Raw genomic sequence first — 26,508 nt, forward strand, 5'->3', positions numbered from 1 at the left:
TAATGCGAAGACGGTTCTGTAATTTTGAGAATTAATTTCTGAATTATCCTGGAATGTAAGGAATCACATTTTCAAAAATAAATTACTAAAAATTCATGAGTAGTGCCATGCCATATACAATTTTCAAAAGATGTCTATGTGCCGAATAAGCACCAGCTGATCTACTAACACATACTTCTTTTATGATAAACAATCGAAACACATTCTTAACAATGTGTTTACTTCAATCATACGTGTTATGTGCGCACGCAGATTACGTTAACGTAGAAATGCATTGTGTTTAGGTTGGCTTTGAATTGTTTACAATATAAAGTGTTTTTGTTTGTACACCTTTCTTCTTCTTTTTCAGCCTGTTTCTATCCACTGCTGGATGTAGGCCTCTCCAACTTCTTTCCATTTCGTACGATCCATTGCCATTTGCTGCCAGTTTGTACCTGCAATATTCTTAATTCCGTTTGTCCATCTCTCTGGTGGTCTACCTATAGCTCGTCTTTTATATGGTCGCCAGTTCATGATCTTTTTGGTCCAAAGTTCGTCTGTCCTTCTTGCAATATGTCCCGCCCAGCTCCATTTCAGAGATGCTATTCTTTCCATGACATCAACGACCCTGGTTTGTTGTCGAATCCATTGATTCGTCATTCTGTCTCTGAGTGTTATTCCAAGCATACTCCGTTCCATGGCTCTTTGTGTCACTCTCAATTTATCTTCGGATGCTTTCGTTAAAGTTAACGTTTCCGCTCCATAAGTGAGCACTGGAAGGACACAAGTGTCGAAAACTTTGCGTTTCAGACTATTATTCATTTTGCTTTTGAAAATTAGTCTGAGTTTTCCGAACGCTGTCCATGCAAGACCAATCCTACGTCTTATTTCTGCAGTCTGGTTGTCCAGACCTAACTTCAGTTTATGTCCTAGATATACATAGCTGTCGACTCGTTCAATGACAGTGTCACCAATTTTGATTTCTCTATCGTCCCCGATGTTGGTCATGACTTTTGTTTTCGATAAGTTCATCTTGAGGCCAACTTTGCTTGCCTCTTCACTTAACTGTTGTAGCATAAGCTGAGCCTGACCTAGATTCGCTGCTATCGGTACAATGTCATCAGCGAAGCGGAGATTGCTCAGGTACTCTCCATTTATCTTTATTCCCATTTTACTCCAGTTTAACTTCTTAAAAATACTCTGCAGAATCGCCGTGAATAATTTCGGTGAAATAGTGTCACCCTGCCTTACACCTCGGCCGATTCTGAATTTCTCCGTGCTCTTATGAAGTTTTATACATGAAGTAGCATTTTTGTACACATATCGAATTGTGTTGGAGTACCTTGAGTCTACTCTACATTCGTCTAATGCGTCCAATATCGACCATGTTTCCACTGAATCGAAAGCTTTTTCGAAGTCTATGAATAGCAAGACACTTCTCAATAAGCGTTCTCATCACCTGCAAATGGTCGTTTGTGCTGAAACCAGATCTGAAAGCAGCTTGTTCAACAGGTTGGTAGAAGTCGAACTTGTTAGTGTTCCTCTTCGTAATGATTTTCATAAACAACTTGTAGAGTGTTGACAATAGGCTTATGGGTCGGTAATTTTCCAGCTTTGTTACGTCTCCTTTTTTATGCAGCAATGTTATCACTGCATTTTCCCATGCTTCTGGTACTTCTTCCCATTGGAGACATTGATTAAACAAAGCCGTCCAGGTAGCTCAATCGGTAGAGCATAGGACTTATACCCAAGAGGTCCCAGGTTCGACTCCCGGTGCAAAAATGCTTGCCTGGTTTTATTCTAATCACTTGGTGATTAAGCACTCGCTATTAGTTATCTAATGGCTGTACGACCATAACAAAGTCGCAAATTTCAAAGAAATCCAATATTCGATTTCTTCGCAACAATAATCACGCCATATTGACACAATGTCAATGACACAATTCACAATATACAACATACTGTAGGATAAGCGCCATCTATGATCGACTAGTCGCTCATTGGGAAAATGCATGAGTCATTAGTGATGGTTGTGGTCTTCGCATACCACTCGTGGCTTAGAGAATTCACAACGTATGGGACGTTTACACGGTCGATTTGTGAACTATCTGAGTCCGGAGAGATATGATGAAAAATCACAATTCATATGATCAAGTGACTTGTGCAATAGCACAACAGGCCCACTAGAGGTTTAGGTGCTGGGCTAACCCCCTTCCCATCCAATCCAATCCAAACAAAGCCGTGATTGCCTTTAATAAGGAGTCTCCACCCAGTTTAATGGCTTCCACTGGAACACCATCTTCTCCGGGAGACTTTTTGTTTTTCATCTCGGCTACTGCGGCCTTGACTTCATCAACAGTTATGTCGGGCATATCCTCCGATCCCACGTTTCTTATTATTGGTCTATCTTCGGTTTCTTTCGTTGGACTCTGTCTTGCTGAAGAAAACAAATTCTCATAAAATTCTGTTGCAATGTTTAATATCGCATTTCGATCCGTTTGGATCGTTCCTGTTTTGTCTCGTAATTTGAAGATTTCTTTTTTGGCGTTTGTCATTTTTCTCCGTAGGACTTTCATATTGCAGTTAGCTTCAATTATGTTTTGAGCCAATTGGACATTATATTTTCTTTCATCTGATCTCCTTGCTTTGTTGATACTTTTAGACAAGTTCCGGTATTCCACCGAATCTCGCCCTCCGTTTTTTACCAACTCTGCTCTGCTTGTGATCAGGTCTAATGTTTCTCTGCTGAGTTTTGATTCTTCCCTAGGACGGATTTGCATTTGGATTTCATGAAATCCAGCTGGTGCTTATTCGGCACATAGAAATCGTTTAAAAACTGTATATGGCCTCAAGATCCAGATTATATTAATTTTCGCTAAATTTTAAATGCAAAATCTCGGTGGGACTGTGCGAAAAAAAAGCGATTCCGAAAGTAGCAAAGACTCTGATGGGTGGTATTCTATTTTTAGATTATAATATCAGAATCAAAATTTGGAATATGTGACAACATTCGTATACGATCTGAATGCAAATATTCGTCTTTCTTTTCGCCTTCACACACGCCCCCACAGATCCAAGAGTTGTTTACACCGCTTCCTCACCGATAAATTTTAAATTGAATTAAATACAACATCATAACATTCAATTCGTTCCCGAATTACCGCTGATGAGCAACAAAAGTAATTGTCGTATTTCTTTCTGTATAGTATGGGAGATGTACATATTTATACCAAAATAAACGGGAACGGCATCTCCAATTTAAAAATGGTTTATTTTGAAATTGCGTAAAAACATATTTATTACAGTGGAAACGAAGTCTGGGATAAGGTTAGAGAGATGGTAATATAAGCGAAAATCTAGAAGACGAAGAAGGAAAAAAATTATTCACCTACAATCTACAAAAAAAAACTTTTATAGCAAGAAAAAGAAATGTAATATGAAAATTGGCATAAGCCGTACACACTAATGACGAGAACAAGAAAACTTCCTACTTGATTTGAATAATAAATTATTCATCAGACATTTTCCGGCAAACAAAATAAAAAGAATAAAATACTGAGAGCGAGATAGAGAGAGAAAGAAGAAGAAAAAACTTTTAATTGCCATATACCAAGCTTTTTCATTGTTTTGACATTATTATTATAAATTTCCTGATTTGTTTTCCATTTTCTCATATCACTGGCCATATTCATACAAATTCAGACATGAAATGATTTTTTCTTTCAATGTCATCATCCACACACAATGTCATCTTTCCAATTTCACCATCAGCTGAATGCACTCTCAGGCGCAGTTGTAAAACAAAGAAAATACATTTATGTCGCACACGGGATACACACAATAATATCAATAAAATTTCGAAATTTATTCAAATAATATCGACGACTTTGAAACCGTATTGTGCTGTGAAGTACATAATGTGCCAGAAAATCAAAATTTATGAAGTAGCGGTAGCTACTTGCAAAAAAACGACCAAACTAAATTGTCTGAATTTATCAGCGTACGTCGATGGGGCGAATCGAGGGGCATAGAAAATCCTTTGTCAGTCAAAAGAAAATTCTAAGAAAATCCTTCAATGTTTTAAGAAAGAAAATCCACAACTTCATAGAAAATCCTTACCAAAATCTGCAAAGTCACAGAAAAACCTTTGAAGGGTTCAACAAAATGTAATAAAAAGAAGAAAATCCTCTGAGGATTGTCTTCTTGAAAATCCTTTGTCAACAAAATTTACACATATCTGCTGCTCGGGGCGGAATAACATCCATTGGACAACATCAAGAAAATGGAACATCCTCAAAAACCTATAAAATTCTTGAAGTTCAAAATCGTCCACTGAATTCTTCCAAAAATCCTCTGAAAATCCATTATCCTAAAGGCAAAGGCTTCTTGACAATCTTCAAGACGTCATTCGCTCAAGACTCTCGTCAAATTCTTAGGCATCCTCGAGAATTGCGACTCATAGCTTGATCAAAATCGATGAGAGAAAAATTAGACGCACTCGATCCATACCAGCCTTTACAAGTAGTTGCAAAAGTTGTTGCAAAAAACATTTTCCTTTTACAGATTTTGCAACTACTTTTGCAACTACTTCAGCCGGCTTCCAGCCTTTCGAAGTAGTTGCGAAAATTGTTGCAAGAAACATTTTCCTTTTACAAATTTTGCAACGTCCTTTCCAACAACTTCAGGAAGGTATCCATACCACTTGATCCCTAAGGTGTTTTTTCTGCAACGGTTTATTTATAGCGACAGGAGTAGATTTTTCAGTTTTTAAGTCCAACTCGTCAAAGAAATTAGTGTTACCGCTACTTTCTTCCATCAATACAACGGTTTATTCCAATTCTTTTCGCCAAACACATGCTGGAGGTGTAATATCACTTCAATACTGAAAAGAGTACAAGAATATAAGTTAAATTTAGACTTCGGGACAACTATACAAAAATCATTTTGCGAATAAGTATTTTAGTCTAATCTGCGTGAATTTTCTCTCTGAAACATTTCCTAACGGAAACATTACCTGTAAGTATATATGCTATGTGCACAAAGCCTAACTAGATATTTAATTTGATCGAAAATAAACGTTAACATACAATATGATGACATATCGAATTGTAGTAAAATTCTTCGAGATAGAGATTCGACGAAATGTTCAACATAAATACTACACACGATATCCATGTCTCGATAAATGGATAAGTTGTACGGTATAGCCGAACATGCAAGTAAAAGGAATAAAATTGAATATCGTACAATATACCTCATGTGTGGGTGATACACATAACCGTCCACATTCCCCCGGAATATGTAACGATGTGGGGGAGAAAAAAAAACACACTCTCAACCCTCTCAACAGTCCACAATTCGCCGTAGTATGTAACGTTGGAACAACCCTCTCGCATAATGGTATCAATTGTTTGTTTTCCTCTTTTTTTTCCTGTTTCATTGATTTTCTAGATTCATATAAAATCTGAGAAAATATTTTCGAACCAGCTCAAGTAATTGGAACTTTGAGAATGGCACAAGGAATTCAAATAATTTCGTTATCGACTTTACATCTAAATAAATAAATTAAATTGGCTAAACTGTGGGAATTCCGAATCGAAAAAAAAAACAAAAACAGGAAGTTGAAAGCCGAAATGATCGGTTTACACGTATTCGAAAACAACAATAGAGGCAGCAATAATTGTAGGACTGCATAATAGTATTTTCGTATCTTAGTCGGAAAACTACTTCGCATAAAACTTTAACTGTTAAGTCGACCCTAATAACAAGAAACGAATAAAATTTATTGTTTCTTTGGTAAAGCAATAATATCAACGATAAATATAAATATCAAATATTGATATTGAATGGTCGGGTTGTTGTATACAGCTTTATCTATTTTCTTTCTTTTAGTCATAAAATTTGATATTACAAAATGTCAATTTATGGGCCGCTGGGTTTGGTATATATATAATATATATATAAATTGAAGCTAAAGGAGAAAGAAAGCCCAAAGAATTGTTTTTAAGACAGAAGAGTTGTATCGTTGCTATTGAATGTGTTGTATATGTATACAACAGAAAACAGAAAAAAAAAGAAAAACCGAAAAGCTTTTATGTCAATGCACTGGTCCTGCGTAGCTATTTTAACAAACGAAAAGGAAAAAGTGGCGAGATATTCGAGACAAAAAAAACGTTCATAGCGACACACACTTATACATTTGTATATTCATGAGTATTTGAGGAATGTTATTTATTTTGCTGGAATTGCGATAAATTTTTCCCTTTCGTTCGAATAATTCAACGTTGATTTTGTTTTTGTTTTATTTTCTCTTCTTCGTTTTTTTTTCATGCTGTGGTTTATGTTGTAGGGGTTTCATTTGATTAATGAACAAGTACTAACAACACAAACGACTCAACATCAACAAATAATATTTGTAAGATCAACTTTTTTCAATGGATTTATTGTTTTCAACGAATACCGCAACAAATCACTTTTAATAAAATAAATTAAAAATTATTTGCGAAAAAACACATCGAATTTACGATATTATGTTGCACCAATGAAAATATCAAAAAAAGGCAACCATTTTTGGCGTCAGCAAACGATTCTTTCGTCAGCAATTTTATTTATTCATTTTTTCAATCTCGGCAAATCCATTCGCAATGACAAACAATTGGTCGCATTACACCTACAAATGAAACGATTCTAGAAAGTTCATTTACGTGTACGATGAGAGGGTATATTGGTCTGATTTAATTGCATTTTCGCTCACATTTGCTCCAGGCTCCAGTGCTTCTATTACAGTAAAATATACTTCAAAAGAGACCAATCACCCAGTTTTTATTGGACCATTTTGAAATATTAACAATTTTTATGTAACATAGCTCTTGGAACACCAGCACACAATTGGAAATTTTATTGCAGCAGTTGATTTTTTTTTACACGAAAATTTTACTTTTTATCACTGAGTGGTGAAAAATAACTACAAAACAAGAAATATTTTAGAACACTAGGACTGCAGAATATATCAGTAGGGTGGGGCCTATTTTAGGGAAATTAAATTCTAAAAAATTTCTTAAATTTCTTAAGCCAATCAAGCAGAAACAAAGAAAATTGACCACTACAGTGACCTAGCAGATCATTTTATTTTTATTCCTGTTGCCACTGATACGTCTGCAGTGTTTGGTGATATTGGTTTGAAATTCATTAAACAAATTGGCAGCAAAACTGCAGAGGTTACAAATGAAAAACATTCAACTTCACGTCTTATACAACGTTTAAGAGTGATATCGCCAAAACTTGAACCAATTTTGTTGAATATAAATACGATGGTTCGGCAATCCAGGCAAGCTATAGCTCGTTTGAATCGTCTTTTACTTCTAAGAAATAGGTATCTTTTCGTTTTTCTGTTAGTTTCCCATTTTCTGGGTGAACACGTGAAAAGTGATAGCATGTCAAGGGGTGGTGAAAACAGTTTTTTTGTGATAGCTCAAGATAGACATGTTTCTGAAAGTTGAAAATTTGTAGGAATATAGGTCTTTGACAGACCTTCATAAAGAGTATAATCATCGGTATGGGCCGCCACCCGTTCTGGACTTATGACTCAAAATATGGTCAATGTTTGGACAGTGCTGCTGGCTTGCAACAGAGCTTTTCAGCGGAACTGACTATAGGGTGTTGTAGCTGGACTAAACCTCTTTCGTTCCACGTATAATACACCCCAGAAAAATTGTGTTGCAAGCCACAAAGTTAGTCGAAGTAAACTGTCGCTCCAGGAGACCCATATTTTTCAGTGTTTTCAACTTGTTTTTGGTCTTCAAACAGGCTGGAGCGATGGAAATGAAATAAACTAAATCAAAATTACATGTTCTGCTCGAAATTGTCCTAAACCGAGCCAACATTGGTCTTGAAAATGTTGCTTTCCACCTACTTCGAAGTAGGTGGAAAACCTCCTTTCTTTGACTTCACAAAATGAACAGAAACTCAATTGCTTTCACCGAATGTAGGTTTATTGTAAAGCAGAGATTGTAGCTCCTTAGAATTGTAACACATACTGGAGCTACGCGGTGTACTTAGTTTAAGAAATTATGTTTAAAAATAAATGAAATTGAAATTGAAAAACCTTGTACCAGGGCCTATTTTTCAGATTTTCTAATGAATTTTAAAGAATTTTGATGAATTTGATGAATTTTAATGAATTTTAATGAATTTTAATGAATTTTAATGAATTTAATGAATTTTGATGAATTTTAATGAATTTTAATGAATTTTCAAGAATTGTGATCACAGAGCTATATGTGAAAGTACTTCCAGGATTTCTCATTAATTACAAAATAAAATAAATAACTAAATTCTACGTTAGTTACAACTCGTTTATGACCCGTAAATAAAGATTCAATCTGTTTCCGAGCATCATCGGATCTCTAGACGTTCACACATTTGCTTAAATATTTTCTAGCCTTTAAAATCAAATGTAACTTTTCATCACCATGTTACCAAAAGAATTTGTACTTAGAGCTATCTTTGATTGATCTGTTAGTTGAAATCGTGAGTCGTATATTGTGCCGGAATGGCTACCAAAAGGCGCATCGGGTGGATTGGCTGAAAAAGGCTCAGAGGCGCATAAATAAACTTTATTGGTCTGAGGAGCGTCAAAAAGCAAAAGGCGCATCGGGTATCGCCCAGTATGGCCAGTCCAGGCCTGGTCGTATAGTTCAGATGAGGCTATTGTATACGTTCTAAGCGGAAACTACTTTATGCGGAAATGGTTGACGTGCTTTATGTCTGTATTCAAAAACCGCGTAAATACAATTTCATTATGTTATATTTTACAGAAATCTCGATTTCCACTGATAATAGACAGTTTGCGCGAATGACGTATAATTTATAAGTCAACTTATAAGTTGGAAATTACAAGTGAACTTCCAGAACTTCTCGTATGAAGATGTGACTTATAATTTCTACCTTATAAGTTGACTTATAAATTATTTGTCATTTGCGCAAACTGTCTAATGGGAGATTAAAGATTTGATAAGTTTTTTAATTAAATTTGACGTAAAACTGACGGATAATGTTTTGTTAAACTTTTTATTTTCCAACAAATTTGAAACGGAAACGAATTTTAATGAAGCTTAAAGAAATTTAATGAATTTTAATGAAAATCAATGAATTTAATGAATTTTCATGAATTTTAATGAATTTCATGAATTTTCATGAATTTTCAAGAATTTTAATGACCAAGGTTGACCAAGGTTGTACCAAGGTTGACAAAACGATCTCAAATTAGGAACAAATTTTGTTTAGTATTTTGCACATGTAAGGTATTGTATACTTTATCAAATGATTATTTAAATACTCACACAAAATGAATGTTTGCGCATTCCAGTACACAAAATAAAATTTAAGCCGAATCAAAAGTTCAAACTAAAATATATTTTTCTTTCAAAATTTTTAAATCCATTTTAAAACTACATCTCTTTATGCACTACTGCAACAGTGCAGCAATATTCTCTTTGATTACGTGAATACGCGTTTTATTCCTAACTCGTATATACCTAAAATTTATATCCTAAATGGATGCGTAGGTTTTTTTTTACATATTTTGCGCAAAGCTTTCTAATTTAGAGAACTTTACAGGAAAATTGCTATTATAGTAGTCAGAATAATTTATCGCCCAAATTACCACTTACAGTGGAATTGTGACGCAAGTCTTTTTCTCCACTTACAGAAGAACTGATATCGAAGGGGTGAAGCTTAAAGCTTCGACAAGCAAAAAGTAATGAGTCTCAAATAGCAGACAATGAGGAAAGTGTAAACACCTGATTCAGAAAATTGGTTATTAAAAACCCACGAAAAACAAGTTTCAATTTTTTTTTGGTCTTGCGTCACGGCGTCTTACAAACGTGGCACCATAATTTCATTAACATTAATGGCCAAATGATATCAAACGGCGAAATACTTTATGTTGGAAATTTTTTATTAGCTTAGCCACTTAAAATGAAAATGTCAATTTAAAGGGAATTTTCCTTTTACTAAAGATATTTGTTTGAATGCAGTTAAACTTTCATTTTGAAGTAATTTTAAAATTTGCCAACCAAAGGCGGTAAAAGTGCATATATATTGAAGTGTGCAGAAGGTAAATTTCTTTCTGTAAATAATTCATATTCGCTCATTCAGAAAATATTGCAAACAGTGCATCTAAGACTGCATCAGAGATGGTCTGAAGTTTTTTCTTTTTTTAAACTTTATTGTCGTAAAATGTTTTTTTAATCGTGAGAAAAATAGAAAGCATGGAAGACAGGTTTCATAACAAATATGATGTTGGACGAATGAAATGGGAAATGATGCTTTGAGCGGGCTGTAATTTCCGTAATATGTTTCACCACAAAAATGTTAGCTATGTTAAAGAAAGACGAAGGATATTTTTTCAACTGTAGGTTAAACTGAGCTCTCGCTCTTCATAGTACAAAAACGAGCAAAGCGTAAAGATTTATTTTTAAATTTTAATGGTGTTGAATGGAGTCCAATCCATTGTGACACACATAAAATTTATTATTTTTCACATAATTAAGTCTTGTGCTCCACTTCAAATACCACACAAATAAAGAACACAAACACCCACCAGCAAGCTCTCATAATAATTAACAAAGATCAAAGCTTTTTATTTTCAAACAAAAACAAGACACAGCAAATAATATGGCATCCATTCGCTACAGAGATTTTTAATTATTAAAAACATTTGTATCTATAAAATGAATATTTTCCCTTCTATTCTCTATATCTTTCCCTGCGAACCGAGATCCATAAATAGCAGACATCTTATTGTATATTGGGGAAAAAAAATTGCCGAAAGCTATTATATGCAGATGATAAAATAGTAATTTACGCAACTAGTTGCTAAAATGTGATAATTTTCGGGCGATAGGTGGGCAATAATGTTTGTCGATTTAATGTTTCTCACATTGCGCTAATGACAAGCGATGTCGTCTAATCAGCTTTCTGTCATCTCTTTCCACTTTTGGTGTAGGTGGTGTTAAATTTATAATCCTAAAAACGAAGACAACTTTATGATCTCGATTCAGTCAATTTTCTGTGCTAAAAAGTACGATAAAATGTGTGGGAATGTGTTTGCATAAAAATAAAGTTTTTGTGTAGCGCAATTGCAGACATATCGAAAGTATTGTGCGTGATCCGCGTAGGAAGAATTACCACACACAGTAAACGATATTATATGTACTAATTGATTTGTTCCAAATGTGCCATTACAGGCTTTATGCAATATACTCTGATTTTATGACGAATTTCATCGTAACAACGAGTTACACTGAATATTTGATACTTTATTTTATGATTTATCGTACACAATGTGAACATACATCGTTTGCGACGCCCGACGCGATAAAACCTGATATGGAACAAATTTCTGCAGCGAATGATTTTAGTTCATAGATCCGATTATTTTAATGCGATTTCGAGTAAATAAGCGACGTCACAAATAGAGAACTGGAGCGTAATGCGGTAACATTTTTCTCCCTCGTTTTGTACGAGACTTTGTCATTTGTCAACCGTTCCGTTATCGGCAGCGACCACAATAATACGGTTTTACAGAGCGAAATACTCGAAAATTGATTTGTGATAATGAAGATTATTATATTGCAGCCATTGCAGTGGAAAATGTTTAGCGTAAACCAATATTGCACCTCAAATAAGTTCCTTAATTGAGTTATACCTTTAGTTTCTCAAGTGTTTCGGTACTGAAAACACTTTGACGGAAGTAACTCTTCATATATGCACTGCACCCAGAAATTTCTAGTCATTTGAAACGATGAATCTCGTTCCCTTATCAAAGTGTGGTGTTCAATGAACACTGTTTGATGCTTCTTCGAAATTATTTCGAGATCAAATTATATGACAATGCGATAACTTTGTCGGCAAACTTAAACACAAAGTTCACTTACAGTTTACGGTAAGGTAATGCGACGAATATCCTTGGTAAAAACTTTTATTTGCAACGCTGATGTTAAACGAACTGCCGTAATTTGCATGAAGGACTGGGTGAAATATTTAAAAAATAGAATTCTTTTGTTTAAAATTTTCGCTAGGTCCTTATGTAAATTACGGCAGCGAAAGGATTCAATTTTTGCTGCCCAATGGTTCAACTTTTAGCCACTTCATTAATGAATTAACTATTATGTGAGCGAATGACACTTTATATGGAAGCGACGAACATATTTTCTCCGCTTCGAAACAATACTTGCAGTCTACTGCATTGGGCAGATAATTTTGCATTTTAAGTGTCCCGTAAAAAGCCCGAGGGGCAAACCACCCAAAAGAGTTGCAAATGAGTTGCATTCGAAAAAAGAGTTGCATCGGAGCTACACGCCGAAAAGAAAGAGTTGCAGAGAAGTTACACTGAAAAAAACAGTTGTAAAAGATTGGCATTCGAGAATGAAATAAATTCTAATGCCTTTCAAGCCATTACGTGAACTAAGCCTAAGACAACTTCAAATAGTGAATAGTGAACCACTTCAATATAATCCTTGATCGAGTCCAAAGTATATGAACACTGAATGTAATGCAAAGTGTTTATATACTTTGGATCGAGTCAACGCTTTTCAAGCAAATGTGCTGCGAGTGACATCTGTCAAATAGAGAACTATTTTGTATGAAACCTGTTTCCAAACTTTGTACGTAAACAACGCCAAAACTTATGTGATACTATCTAGTTTCAGAACTCTGCCTAGAGTATTACTCATGCATGAAGTGCGATGATTAGATGCTTGATCTGTCAAATTTGACAAAAGCTCGAACAATCAAGAAGAGAAAAATTTAATTTGTTGCTCGCTCTCTGATTTTGTAATCCACATTTTGAAATCAGTGAGTCTTACCGATAATCGTTGTATATTATCAGTAGAAAGCTTATCGCTAGAAAGCTTATAGTTAGAAAGCTTACCGGTACTCAGGAACATCGATATCGGTAGTTTATTACTGTTTCTTTGCCGAAAATATAATTTTTTCCCAAATTTCGTTGATTTTGTGATTTTCCTTTAATTATTTGAGAGAAAACGACTTGCGACAGATTGTTTCAGATTGTTTCAGAAGAAAAGGTGCATAGAGTTGCACATTAAAAAAATATTCGTAAATGAGTTGAAAATGAGTCGTAAATGATTTCTGTATTTCCGAATTGGAAATTTCTTCAACATATTAACGTTCGCTTATTGTAACAATTTCCAAAGTCACTGTGTGTGCGACACACACTGTGCATACATTATATTATGTGCACATACCGGAAAAAGATGTACAAAAATCAATGATGGCCATCGGTATTTCGTTAAATTATTGAAATTATTGAGGAATAAGCCATTAATTTGATTATAATTTGGATATGTAAGTGTATGCTACATACTAAACACACAATATTGAGTAAATTAAAAACGAAACTTTGAAAGCACACAACTATGCCATATCGTAAGTTGAAGCACACACTTAAAACCGTCAATCTTGAATATGTTCAAAGTTTCTTACTTAACGCCATTACCTACATTAAGGATATCAAGGAGTTAAGAGTAAGGTGTATTTATAAGGACTTATGAATATAAATAGGAATTATTAAAGGTTCGGTTAACGTATAACATTATTATTTTTAGCTAAGAAATATCGTGACGAAAATACATTATAATAAATTTGTTTAACAAAAATATATATATATAAAGATGAGGTGAGGGTTGGGCTGAACAAAAAAAAAATGTTGTTTGGCTGATATAAGACTGTTTGACATTTCAATGTTTCCATTCAAGGTTTTCACGGCAATGAACACGAATTTGTAATTATTATTCTCCAAATTTGTTGGTTTTTTTCGTCGTCGTCGTCGTCGTCATCGTCTACGATATTATTCCAATCGAATTCCCAAAATACAGAATGGAAGGTGACAACGATGAGTGTCATCGATTGTTATGTTACAAGGAATATGTCTCAATATAAATTGATCCGTTGTATTCAGTTAAAGGCCTGAATTTAAATGATTATTTTTTTTTGTTGGTGTAGGAACAGAAGAATAAGAATGCGAAGAAAAATTTCGTAGAAATGTATCACCTCCCTACCGATGACAAATGAGTCTGTGTGTGAGTGTGAATACAACATTTATGTTACCTGTTGTGAAACAAAAATTGAATACCCTAATTTATTCGGATGGGTCACCCCATGACCGACACGACCCTTACGACGACAGAGAGGAAAAAAACCCAAACTTTTGTCTTCCAATTACCACGGAACCGGGGGTTTTCATAAGTTAATATTGTAATTTGGAAAAATGAATTTATTAACCAAAATATGCAAATCGATTTAAAACGGTCGTTTTTTTTAAGTGTTGTATACGCCAACCCGATATTTACGATGGGTAAAATTTTTTTATTTTGTTTTTCGATACGATTTTTGTTTTTGTTTTTGTTTCGGTTGATTATTTGTATATGTGTAATGTCAACTCCTTTACCCGAATGACGGGTTAAGGTTGCGGAAAAACACACATTTATACTCACATCCGTATACATTCAACGTTGTCAATTAAATTTTTTTTATGAAATAGCAGACCGAACCGACCAATAAAAATCCTCTCGCTTTAATTTCGTTCAATCTTAAAATTTAATCGAATTGTGAATAAGGTTTTCTTTTTAGAGTTTCGTTGATTATTCCAGATCTTTCACTCGTTTTAATTAATTTAATTTATGTTATCGTTTCTGTGTAACCCTAAAACGTATATATACGTATAATACGTAGGCGCACATCTGTCTATATACCTATTATACGCCAGGAACCCTCAGCAATAGTGATGATAATTAATATTTTAGATGAACTCAATGGAAGCGAAGTTTTTCTATCATTTTATATTTGGCCTGAGAGCAATTAACCCAATTTTATGCGCATCAAAAGCATTGAATGGAATATTATATATTTGCAAAATTTAATATTCTGAATGCGAAGTACATTTCACTACAAAGAAAATAGAGAATTGTTGTGATACACGGAAATTAGGGAGGATACAAATCAAAATGATGAAAAGAGCGTTTCTTTATGCAATTAAATTCGAAAGGAGTTTTATCAATGGAAACGAAAATGGATAAAAAAGGCTTATTACGGTTTCAGCTAAATCAACTTATATGGAACGGTTATATATGTGTGTTGTGTTTACGTGTGTAACCGAAATAAGTGACTTTTTCACCTTTTTCCTTTTTGGCAGCGTTGGCGTTGCCATTCCAAGCCTAATGACTTAATAAACTGATTGCGTAATTAGAACGTTTTTTGAAATGGTTATGGAATGATAAAAATTTCGGTCACTCCGCTTTTTAATAAACTGAATGAAATCGGAATATTATGATTTGTGTTTTGATTCAATGTAGAAGGATGGGACTTTGGTGGTTTGTAAAGTATTTAAATCTCATTGTCAAGATGACTTTTTCTTGTAAGATGTTAATAAATTACCAAACAAATCAATATTATTCCAGAGATGTAAATTATGCAAAGGGATAGTGGTATTAACGCAGCGCGCTGCCGTAATTTGCATAATAAACCTAACTTTTTGAGAACATTAGAAATTCTTTTTTGTTCTAAAAAAAAGAGTTTAGTTTGTAATGCAAATTGCGGTAGAAAGACGATAATTCAGATTTTTCTGAACAGCTTTCGTCAAAATCAAGGCAACACCAATTATATGACATACCCTTTACCACTTGTGTGGAAATAAACGACATTAGCGTGAATTTCGTTTTAATTTAAGTTTGGTTTTTAAATTATCGCTTACAACGGCTTTAACTACAAAAAGAGTTATTCATACAGGAAATTCTTAATCGCAAAAAAAAATTCAACTCGCTCCGCTCGCGTTGTACACTACATTAATCTAATATCCTTGAATATAGAGGTTGGAAATTTTACAATACAGAAAATTGTGTGACATTTGAGAGCCTAAATTCTATAAAGAAAATCAAACATAATTTAAGAAAGTTTGATAGGTTAGAAATTAGTCACTAACAAAAGAATATCCTAACGATTTTAATGTGTGTCCTCTGTGAAAAAGTGTAGAAAATTAGAATTTTGGGCCTGGTGTTGCACAGTACTAAATTTAGGATTAGTGCAAAAAAAAAAGGAATCAACTTATGCAACGAGCTGCAGCTGCACACTATTAGTTTTCGATCGACACTTGCAATGTAGAAACGCGCAAATAATTATAAAAAAGCTCAAACTAGTGAAATCTGTTCGAAAAAAATCTTATACTTATCAACTGCCAAATTGGCAGTGCCAATATCACAATATTGTAGTTGTCAATCGCAAAAACTACTATTCCCAATCAAAATTTATGTCACAATATGCACATGTGATTGTCAATTGCAGAAAATATTATTTATTTCCTGTAGCAAGCTATTATATGAATTGATTTGAAAGCTCACACGTATATATGTGGGAAATGATGAGCTTCTATATACATAAATCTTGCTGTATTCTCACTTTTTTTTAAGTTTTGTAGAAAAGACTGCACTAATGTATTTTATGGTTAAGAGAATGTGAAACTTTGTGCACACAATAAATACGGATTATTTTTTCCACTTATGTAGGTAAAAAAAATTGAATTAAGGGTACGTCAGCAGGAAGTGATGAATAAGCTATATGCATTGTGTACGCTGGGAAAAAAAATATTCCGCACATTTTCTATAGAAAGTGAAATTTTAGAAAATTAGCTGAAATTACGTACCAAACTAAACGAAATGGAGACTGTAGGTTCTCGCAGGCTTGTGACTCAATCCTTAACTCCGTACCTACGGACTTAGACTGTGCAATTTGTTGCTGATTATAGGCATGTTTGATAATGGGAAAATATATGCCAGCGACACAATTTTTCAGTTTACCAATGGAATTTCCTCTTTCGCAAAATTTTTAAATCACTTTACCAATATTTTCATCAAATTCGATGAAAATAATATTAAATCGAATTATTTATAACGCTCACCCAAAACTAAATAACGCTCGAATATTACCATTCGTGCGATTCGATTTTTAAAATATCGATTTGTTCCTTGGAATGTTTAATCTATAATCGGTAAATATCGACTGATATTCGATTATCAGTTGATAAATATCGATCATCGATCAAACATTCCATAGATACTGTATCGACTATTCGGAAATTTTATCATCGATTGATGATAATCTTCCAGTAAACATGCGTAACTGATTGACTGAATTCGAAGCAGATCTTAGGAGCACATACAGCGTAACATAAAGTACTTAATACTTGAATATGAGAAAATTAGTGTCTTTTATAACAAAATTTTCTCTATTTCTGCGGTCAGAATATAAAAGGTCTAATTTGAGAACTTGCACCCGTGCATATGTGATTATTCTAGCCACCACAAGCGTGCGTTTATTTTGAGTAGAACTAATTTATGGAGATGAATGCACGTGTGTTTGTATCCCATTTGAACGGAGAGACAACCGAAATATGCCTTCTATACAGAAATGACTCCCATTCACTAATTGGTTAAATAAACGCTATTAAAATACAATTTCAGCAATGTCTTTCAGCGTGAAAAGCGTGTTTTGTATATTTATGCATACTTATAATAGCGCGACTCTGTTATTATTCATTACGATGATGAAATGGTCTGTAACAGGCTAATTATCGCTTTAACACCCGTTATGTATTCAATTTATTTCGGGTGAAGGAAATGACGGTACCTCTTAAATAATAACCCTATCGAAACATCTAGTCAACTGGTAATCGACAGCGACGACACAAGTACGCGATGAGTTCTGTTTAATGTTGTATTATGCCGCAAAATGTTTGCTCAAAAATAATGAAGGAATAGATTTTATATCGAACCAACGCACTTCAAGCATGAGTGGTACCAACCTAAAAATATTACTAAAAAAAGGGCAGTAAGTCAAACGACATTGTAAAAAAATTTAGAATATTTTTTCATACAAAATAGTACTTTATTTGGCAGCTGTCACTCGAAGTACTTTTGCGTGAAGTTCTTTGATCAAACACTACTTTGCACACTTTGGATGCTTTCAACAAAAGAAGCAAGAGAGTACATCGCGATACGGTTGCCGTTCTCAGATAGTTAACAAACCAATCGAACATGAATTGATTGCACAAACGTTTCGTTTTGTGATTCTATCATCATCGTCAAGAAATAAATTTCTAAAATAAAAGTAACAGCAGAAATCAAATGGCAATTTTTGTGTGTCGCTTTTTGCGATCCTTTAATTTTCGTACAGTTTTCGTAGGGGGCCTACGTTTTTATAGCGGAAATGATGAACAAATAAAAGTTTATTAGATTTGCTGCTTCCTATTGATTTACCTGCCTCCTCCTTCCGAAGGAAAAGGAAGAAAAAAAATGGAATCAAAAAATCCATCTTCTTCTGTAACCTATTGTCAGAATAAATGTAGTTTTTCGTGCAGCTAAGCTCTAAAGCTAAAATATAGCCATGAGCCAAAAAAAACAACAGAAATATTATGTAAAGTTTTTTCGTTTTTTGTTTCTTCGTCACCACATAAAAGCAAGGATATCATTTTGTTTTTCTAAGACGACACTGACATAATAGATGTTCAAGTAAAAGTTCCATTCATACCCCGAAATGACTGATTATTTTTATCGTTGTTCCAAGAAAAGTAGAGTATCGATTGTTCGTCCAAATGAAATCTCCGGTTCTATTAATTTTGGGAAAACAAAGATATCCTCCGATCCATAAGTTGAGTTTGGTACTGAAACTTGTTAATGAAAGTCGTTCTTTTGTGCAATGATGTGTAAAGACCTCCCCCCATAAACCTTTTGATTGCAATCTAAATTAACCATTAATATCGGGTGCTTTTAAATCATGGAATTGAATTGTTTTTTCTTTCGCTTTTTTTTTCCTGTGTAATATACAACTAAAATGCGAGTGTAGTCACAAAAATATCTCTCTCGATACAAATCGTTTTATTCATACCTTTGAGCGACGACATATACATTTTCACATTTTTTTCCCGTCTTCCTTTTCATAAACTGTTGGAAAATGGAAAAATAAATCTGATAACAAATAGCTTTCACTTGATTTTATCGAGAAATTTAAAGTGTGTACCAGTTGGCTTCTCTGACTTCGGTTGAAGTAAATTACATGTTTTTATGTATACATTATATGGTATATATACCTACATACAGACACTACACACATGTCTAAAGAACATGGTGTATGTGTAACTCGATATTTATTTATCGAACATCAATCATGTGTAAAGGTATCCTTTTAAAATGATTTAAGAGTTAGAGCTGGGGTTTGCCTTATTTCATCAGCCATGGATGGATATTATACTTATATAGAAAAAAGAATCTCTTGTTTATCAAATTAAACTATTAAGCACTCAATTGAGTCATTTTACTCCTTTTATATTTTGTTTTACGTTTCCACACTTTCGTGTCTTCCATGTCTATTGATAGCGTACACAAACAGGCAGATCTGGTAATATTTCCGGTATACGTATGATAGACAGTTAGTTTTATTAATACTTAAAAGTTTCCGTTTATAGCGAACAGAGACGATTACGATATGGAATAACATTAGATGAGAGGAAATTTCCGACTAAGTGGAAGGTCAGTTTTGTCTCTCGTATACATAATGTAGAAATAAAAGAAAATCCATAGAGACGATGTGTTCGATTATAGTCTAGTCAGCATTCTGTGTCTGAAGTGTTTAAAAAAAAAACTCAAATAACTTCTAGAAGGACGATCTCGACATCAATACCTCGAGACATTTTAAATATTGGGCGAGATAAATCGGTGTGTATGCAGTGTGTTTTGACTATCTTGATTGCCTTCCTCTATCAGTTATTTAAGTTTTTTACAAACACTGAAAAAGCTCTTTATCGAAGTTAGTTTAAAAATTCGACAGGAAAAGAATGTGATAGATTAATTGTGTGAAATGGTCCCGATGGTGGTTGATGCTGCGGAGGATGGATGGTGGCGAAATGGATCTTAGGTTGACAGCACAACCACCTATTGTCGGATAGAATTATCCTGACAGCCGGTGACCGCCAGCATCGACTTGCACAATTTTCACTATTTCCTCGAGTCGACTTCTATGTAATGTATTTTCGATAAAATACTGCTCGTCATTCTTCCGTCGTATTTCTAGAGCGTCACTCAGATCAGATATAGCGAGATAGAGTTCAGAGAAGACTCACGATAATGTTAAAACTCAGAATTCCCCACTCGAGACCATCATATCACTCGCGTCCTACGAAATTCAGTCGGTATTCTTTGAAAACCTGTCGTCTGGAAAAAGATGAATTGATGTGATAAAAATTGAAATTCTTTATTTTATTTTATTCAGTTTAACGACCAAACTAACAGGCCGGAGCCTAATAACAAGCTAGTCACTTACTACTACTACATCAAATCATTCATCAAAACGTATACAATCCAAATAGAAAACTCACCAATCCGAGAAATAGCCATCCGTTACCGAACATAACAGTCCTTAACTGCCTTCTTAAACTCAGGCGGCCTCATGCCGATAATGTCTAGTTCACGGAAATAGTGCATATGATTAAGTTGTAATCTATTTAACTGTGAGTTTAGCTGGTAATTCGTAGACATATTTGGAAGGTAGAAAATTGAGTTCAGCCTGGTATTCGTGGACGGTTGACGGAATGACAACTGTCGCCTCAATGATGAATCTACACGATAGTGAATAAGTTTGTACAGCATCAGCTCGTCAGATTCCAGACGGCGAGTCTCCAATGAATGGAGTTTCAACTTCAATAGCCGTTCATTGTATGGTGGCCTCGGGTGAGCAATGCCGAATTTGAAGTATAGCATCCTCGTGTACTTCTTTTGTACTCTTTCAATCCGATCCCTGGCATTCAGGTAAAATGGATTCCACACTGATGAACAATATTCAAGCCGATTCCTAACGAGTGACGAGAATAGCAATTCAAGACTCGATTGGTTCGAAAAATATCGGCCACATCTAAAGATGAACCCCAGTAACTGGTAGGATTTACGCACAATGAAGTCCACGTGATCCACGAATGACAATTTATCGTCCATCAGAACACCCAGATCTTTCTTCGTTGACACTCTATCCAACGTCTCATTCCCGACGGCATAAGGATAAATCACTTTATCCCGGCTGTGCGTTGTGGACATAACTGCGCATTTATTGATATTCAATGTCATACTGTTTCTGCTACACCATTCAACGACTCTGGCCAGGTCACCCTGTAGTAAATTACAATCATGGACAGTCTTAATTGCTCTGAATATTTTCAAGTCGTCTGCAAACCCAGAGCAGGATGGTAGCGTCATATCATCATGTCGATTCATGGATTCATCATTGCATTAGCGAATTTTTCTCCTACATTCGGTCAAATGCACAAAACAGTCGTTGACTTTTTTCAGTACTTATTTCAGAGAATTTTAATTCCGAAAAATTCGGAATTTTTCGGAATCATTCGGAGTTTTGAGAATTAAAATTCTCTAAAATAAGGTCTGCCGTCATTAGGCTCGAACTTCCGACTTCACGTACTGATTTAGTGGAAAATCTATTTTTTGTCTTTTTTCTTGAGAATGACTGGCTTCTTATTGTTCCTGTTAGCTGCGGTCAACAAAGGCCATAAAATAAATATGAAGAAAAAAAAACTTTTAACATCATTTCTATCTATACCATATTTATCGTTCGCAAATATTAGCTATTGCGATGTTATGAATACTTTTTCACATTTTTTTTCATGGTTTTATGGTTTTGAATTTGACAAGCACCTATTGCTTTAACTTATCAATATATGCCTACAGCTATTTTCTGTATCTTAAAGTCAACATAAGCCTGCGAGGAATATATTTAGCTTTTAAATTCCGTCGTACATTAGATTATTGCTCCCTCGATGTTTATAAGGGTAAGTAAATTTTGAATCTAATAAAGAGAAAGCAGACAAAAATAAAGAAATCGAAAATTTATAATTGACACAGATATGAAGAGGCTGCAATTTGCGATTTAAATTTTTGTTTAGGGGAAAAACACAAGACAATGTGTGTATGAGTGTATATTGTAAACCGTGTTGATAGGGATTGTTGATGTTGATTGTATGTACCACGGTGATGTACGAAATGTGTACATACATATACATATATATATATATATATATATATAGTCATGTATGTTACGACGTTCCCAGATACAAATGGAGAAATGTTTGGAAAATAAATAAGATGTTTTCATTCAGCTTGAGTGATTTCATTGTAAATTTAATTTTGAATGGAAAATTTTCCAATAAAATATCAAAAGTTGTAAAGAATTTCTAGTCACGTTACTTTTCATTTCATCCCTCCAACCATATATTGCTGCTCGTAATCCATAATAAGTGTTTTGTTGGGATACTTTTTTTTCTATATATTTTCCTAGTCAGTGTGGTATCACATATAGAAATAAAACCCGGTGAACAATTTCATGTAAAATATTCACCAAGAAAGTAGTTTCAATGAAACGGAGTTGGAAATTATTTGGGAAAGTTTTTTTTTTCGGTCGAAACTTTTATACATTTGCATTATTCATTGCTTCGCGCTACCATGACCTAAAGGTTAATTTGGAAATTATTTGACTTTGTGATAATATTAAGTGTGGTTTGGTTGGTTCGAAAGTTTCGAACCGACAAAAGTAGGATGCTTCCTCACTCCAAAGTTTACTGACTTATCAACATGTCGATTGAATTTTTCCAACATTGATTGTACCCATACCCATCCATATATGCCTATTATGTCTAATAATGTATATTGTTAAATTTCCCAAAAAAAAACTGGAAAAAAAGACGTGTCGTCACTGTGCTGTTCGGGATTTGATATATTTTATAGTTGTGTATAATTTGAACCGAAAAAGGTATCGTATCATGGAGATGGATCTATTACAATTTTGTTAACATAATTTATTAAAAAGTAAATTTCAACAAAACATTTTTTGTTGTTGCTGTGTGGTGTGGCAGAGTCCATATAACACTGTCGGGTGAAAGAAAATCCTTTGTAGAATAACCATCAACACTTTGTTTATTGGCGGTGATGTCTAACATTTTGATAGAAATTTTACCGAAACATTGGAACAATAAAAACATTTTTCATAAATTACTTAAGGATTAATGGGTGTAAAATGTTATCACAAATATTTTCAATTAAATTTACAGGTTTCGGGAACACTGTTGGCGAAATTCCATTAATAATGCCGTCGGTATAAACCAAACAAGACTAATCTTAAGTCAGAGAGAGATTCACCGTAATCGTGTCTAAAGATTATAATACCAAACAAAAAGCTTAAAAAATGGAACGAATAGAATTAAGAATAAACAGATGGAAATGGATTAAAGGTATGGTGTTTGAGTTTGTTTTTGGTATTTCCTTTTAATATTAGAGTAAAAAAATAAAATAAAATTGAAAAAGAGAGAAGAAAAAAAGTATCAAAAAAGTATCTATCTTAATTTAATCCGAAATAACGTTACATTTATAAATGTATGCATAGACAGAGAAGATAGATAGTTAGATGGAGAAAGAGAAACAGTGTGAGAGATAGAGAGCGAGAGTAAAAAGAACGAAATATAAACATAAAATTAATGGTTTTTCTGTTATAAAAGCACATTATCCATTAAACCTGTTACTTATCTTATTGTATTTTCATTTCTATTCCGTATAGGTGGTAAAATCAAACAATCCGATTCGTAGTGGCATCGCGCAATGAATAAAACAGAGTGTATTGATTTAGACTCCGTAAAATGGACGGATCTAGGAAATATTATATCTTTAGCTATACTGGCTTTCATAAATGTTCTTGTTATTGTTGGAAATTGCCTCGTTATAGCTGCTGTGTTTTGTTCACACAAACTTCGGAGTGTTACGAACTTTTTCATTGTTAGTTTAGCCGTTGCTGATCTATTGGTGGGATTATGTGTACTACCGTTTTCTGCAACATGGGAAGTGTTTAAGGTAAGTTTTCGTATAGCAAATAAAACTTTTAAAAAAATATCTTGCAAATGAGGCTTGCTCGAACTTACGTCAAGCAACTCCGGGTTAAAGTTTCTATTTTTGTTAGAAAAGCGAAATAATAATTTACACGCTTTATGATAGGACGATACTCGAGATAAGGCGCCAAAAGTTATTCGACAGCATCGTTTTTTAGAAGAGATCGGAGTACTTGCAAACAGTCCAAGGAGTAATTCAAATTGTATGACTTTAACTAGCCGGTAATAGAGCGACCTAAAACAAAACAAGAATAGACCGGCTAAAGCCTGGTGAGGTCTTTTTTCTTTTTCTGGAGGCAAGGCGGAATAATAGCTTTCATCAGTCAACATCTAGCTGTTGAAGAGTAAATATCTCTACCAACGTTTTACCAATTTGGTATTCAACTACCAGTTTGGTAGTCAACTACCAAAAATTAAACTTTAAATAGGCGAGCATGTAGAATAATTTCGTCAGTCGGTTTGTAGTTCTCAAATAGTAAACATCTCTTCCCCAAAAATCTGTGAGCTATCGGTGATCAGATAACAAATAATTATTATTTGCCTGGTGTTGATATGCTCATGGTGGCTTTGCAATTTTAAATGTCAATCCACCTCGCAACTACCAACTACCAAAGCTACCGACTACCAAATTTCCGATTTATAAATATCCGAGCATGTAGAGTAATTTCGTCAGTCGGTGCGTAGTTCTCGAATAGTAAACATCTCTTCCCCAAAAATTACGTTTGGTAGTCCAATTATAGCCTTGGTAGTCCAACTAACAACTACCAAATTTTCGAATTGCAATTTTAACTGTGAGCTATCGGTGATCAGATAACAAATAATTATTATTTGCCTGGTGTTGATATGCTCATGGTGGCTTTGCAATTTTGAATGTCAATCCAGCTCGCAACTACCAACTACCAAAGCTACCAACTATCAAATTTTCGATTTATAAATAGGCGAGCATGTAGAGTAATTTCGTCAGTCGGTGCGTAGTTCTCGAATAGTAAACATCTCTTCCCAAAAATTACGTTTGGTAGTCAATTATAGCCTTGGTAGTCCAACTACCAACTACCAAATTTTCGAATTGCAATTTTAACTGTGAGCTATCGGTGATCAGATAACAAATAATTATTATTTGCCTGGTGTTGATATGCTCATGGTGGCTTTGCAATTTTGAATGTCAATCCAGCTCGCAACTATCAACTACCAAATTTTCGATTTATAAATAGGCGAGCATGTAGAATAATTTCGTCAGTCGGTGCGTAGTTCTCGAATAGTAAACATCTCTTCCCCAAAAATTACGTTTGGTAGTCCAATTATAGCCTTGGTAGTCCAAAGAAGAGTACCATGGGAGTTATGGGCTGAACTGTCAAACTTTTAATTAAAGGGTTGCCGCCTTTTATTGGTCATTAATTACTTTATTACTTTATATAAGCGGTAAATTTCCTTTATATCACCGCTATATATTAAAGAGATTACCGCTTTTTATTGTACATTAATTACTTTATATAAGGATCAAATTTTCTTTATGTCGCCGTCTTATATAAGCGGTAAATTTCACTTTATATCACCGCATTATATAAAGAGATTGCCGGTTTTTATCACACATTAATTACTTTATATAAGCGGTAAATTTCCTTTATATCACCACTTTATATATGCGGTGGATTTCGTTTATATAGCAGTGATACCTCTTTATATACGCGTCGCATATCCTTTTATATGTAGATACACTGTATAAATGATATATTGTTTACGGTATATTTCCTTTGTAAAAATGGAATATAGGAATATGTAGGTTGTAAACATTCTGTGAGAATTTTGTATTACATTTTAGCAAAATTGATGTTTCAGTATCTCATTGCATTGATTATAATATTTCTGTTGTCCCTTTGCACAGTTTTTTGTTTCCGATAAAAAAAGAGTTTTGGTCGCACATCTGGTATACATTTTCTGGTATTCTTAAAATGCAATGTTATTGCTCTTGTTTTTTATCACACATTATTTACTTTATATAAACGCCAAATTTTCTTTATATCACCGCCTTATATAAGCGGTAAATTTCCTTTATATCACCACTTTATATATGCGGTGGATTTCATTTATATAACAGTGATACCACTTTATATACGCGGCGCATATCCTTTTGTGTTATTTTCACTTATTCTAGGCGGTATAGTCACAGTAACTTTTGCTATAGGCGGTGTATATCCTTTGCAAAGACTATGCGCTGAACTATGCGCATATACTCCATGTATAAACGGCGTTTCTTTTAAGTCCTTTGTGTTGAATAATTTGTGAAAATATCGGTTTTTTTCTTTTTAAGTCGGTGTATATTCTCAGATATGTTCCTAGAAGGAAAAATTGTCTATGGAATAGATCCGTGTGAACGTTGATTTTCTCACATTTTTGGTGATATTTTCTGTATAAAAAGGACTCAGTGCAGAACGAACAGCACAGTCTATTTCTGGAGAGAGGTACGATAGGTTGTACTTGTGTTTTGGTTTTTTTGTTGTTATTATTATTTTTTGAATATTTTGCGA

The 26,508-nt window shown here is 34.1% G+C and overlaps 1 long non-coding RNA gene across 1 annotated transcript in view; it reads left to right on the forward strand.

Annotated features, from left to right (window-relative positions):
* LOC119069048 overlaps positions 1-24,027 on the forward strand; it is a 67,792-nt gene extending 43,765 nt beyond the window's left edge. The window contains exons 2-3 of the long non-coding RNA XR_005086269.1: positions 23,156-23,335; positions 23,659-24,027. This is a non-coding gene — a long non-coding RNA (uncharacterized LOC119069048). The remainder of the gene's footprint in view (positions 1-23,155; positions 23,336-23,658) is intronic.
* Positions 24,028-26,508: the final 2,481 nt, after the last annotated feature.

This window comes from Bradysia coprophila (genome assembly GCF_014529535.1).
Source record: "Bradysia coprophila strain Holo2 chromosome X unlocalized genomic scaffold, BU_Bcop_v1 contig_26, whole genome shotgun sequence".
Taxonomy (NCBI): Eukaryota; Metazoa; Arthropoda; class Insecta; order Diptera; family Sciaridae; genus Bradysia; species Bradysia coprophila.